Raw genomic sequence first — 2,096 nt, 5'->3', positions numbered from 1 at the left:
ACAGGCAGAGCAGAACGGTGGGGCTAAGAATTAACATGCAGAAAACCAAAGTAATGTTCAACAGCCTAGCAAGGGAACAGCAGCTCGCAATTGGTAGCGAGGTGCTGGAAGTAGTAAGAGAATATGTCTACTCAGGGCAGGTAGTGACTGCAGATCCGGATCATGAGAGGGAAATAACTAGAAGAATAAGAATGGGGTGGAGCGCATATGGCAGGTTCTCTCAGATCATGAATGGTAGCTTACCAATATCCCTGAAGAGAAAAAGTATACAACAGCTGTATCCTACCGGTACTCACCTATGGGGCAGAAACGTGGAGGCTAACAAAGAGGGTTCAGGTTAAGTTAAGAACAACACAGCGAGCTATGGAAAGGAAAATGATAGGCGTAACGTTAAGAGATCGGAAGAGGGCGGAGTGGGTGAGGGAACAAACGCGGGTTAACGTCATCTTAGTTGAAATCAAGAGGAAGAAATGGGCTTGGCAAGGCATGTAATGCGAAGGCAAGATAACCGCTGGTCCTTAAGGGTAACGGAGTGGATTCCAAGAGAAAGCAAACGTAGCAGGGGACGGCAGGAAGTTAGGTGGGCGGATCAGATTAAGAAGTTTGCGGGGATACAGTGGCGGCAACTGACAAAGGACAGGGTTAATTGGAGAGACATGGGAAAGGCTTTTGCCCTGCAGTGGGTGTAGTCAGACTGATGATTATGATGATGATGATGATAATAAAAAGATGAAAATGTAGGAGCGGGTATAGGTGCTGGTCGAAAACACACGCTTTTCGGACCACGAAACAGCCTTGTACAAGCAAGGCGGAGCAGGCAGCAGGACTGGCATCACCTAAACTTCCTTTCTGTGTCTTTCTGTACTTGCGTCTTCTTGGTTCTAATATACGCGCTGGTGTAGAAAACTCGAAACAACACAAGAAAAAGCAAGGCGATAGAATTACACACAAAAACATGCGTCTTCGGGTAACCACAATCGATGAACAGTGGCAGAAGCATGTGAACGATCATGACGACGAACTGAGCCATCTGGATCTGGGTTAGGTAGCGCTTCCACCAGAGGTACTTCCGCACCGAAGGTCCCAGCAGAGACAAACAATAGTAGGAGTACATTATCACGTGAACCAGGCTGTTGAGGACGACGCTGAATATGGCTTGGCCCTCCGCTCCGCAGGTGAGAAAGAGCCAACCTTCGAAAACGACCAGTACGTGGTGAACCACGTGCAGAAAGGACACGTGCGAGTCCTTCTTGCGCAAGACGAAGAAGATGGTGTCCAGGAAGTCGGCAATTCTCACCCACAGGTACCACCACAAGTGGGTGAGCAAGCTCAAGGTCATCTCGTCGCGTGCCCCAAAGTCGACGCCCTGACAGAGGAGGCTGTAACCTCCGCCTAAGTATGTCCTGGACAGGAAGGCCACCACGAAGTAGCAGTTCAGGACCGTCATAGAGGCGTCGTAGACCACGATGAGGGGCTTGATGTTGTCGAAAGGTTTGCGCCGTTTCATGAAGCGAGGCCCACCGATTTTGGCCACGTATACGTAGGCGCACAGCAGCACTGCGAGGAACCGCTTGTCGCCCACGACGGCCCATCCCTCCGTGCGTGGATCCGTGGGGAAATACGCTGCCAGTGACTCGTACAGTGTAGCCATTGCAGCGCCGATGAAAGATCTGGCGCGCCTCAGCAGCCCAGGGCACTTTCTGCAGCAAGTCACCCAGATGGAGTCGCCGCTGCCCGCGGCGAGAGTGGACTTCGCTAGGACCGGCAGCGCCTTTATGGGCATTCTGTTTTTATTATTTCATAAAAAGCAGCACGTTTCGACAAGAGGCCTTGCGGGTTTTATTTACCTTAGGCAGATTTTGTTCTTAGAGCTAACACTCGTGAGAAAGCAAATGCGGCTCTACACGGCTGAGCTATCAGTTTTTCCTTGAGGTTTGTACAGTCTCAAAACAGACACGAACTTTCCTCATCCGCGTGGCTACGATGCCGCCGTCAGTTTTTTTTTTTATTTCTGCGTAAATCCTCTTTTTTCTCTTTATGCGGAGCGCAGACGTCGGCAAACGGGGGGGGGGGGGGGGGGATGAAACAACGTTTTT

At 50.6% G+C, this 2,096-nt stretch overlaps 1 pseudogene; it reads right to left on the bottom strand.

Annotated features, from left to right (window-relative positions):
- Nucleotides 1-625: 625 nt before the first annotated feature.
- On the bottom strand, nucleotides 626-1,651 carry LOC149371863 (very long chain fatty acid elongase AAEL008004 pseudogene; annotated as a pseudogene).
- Nucleotides 1,652-2,096: the final 445 nt, after the last annotated feature.

The sequence above is a fragment of the Amblyomma mixtum genome, chromosome 1, assembly GCF_055824585.1.
Source record: "Amblyomma mixtum isolate Tamu chromosome 1, ASM5582458v1, whole genome shotgun sequence".
In the NCBI taxonomy this organism is placed as follows: domain Eukaryota; kingdom Metazoa; phylum Arthropoda; class Arachnida; order Ixodida; family Ixodidae; genus Amblyomma; species Amblyomma mixtum.
The sequence above is the reverse complement of the archived record's forward strand: the minus strand, read 5'-3'. Positions and strand labels throughout refer to the sequence as shown.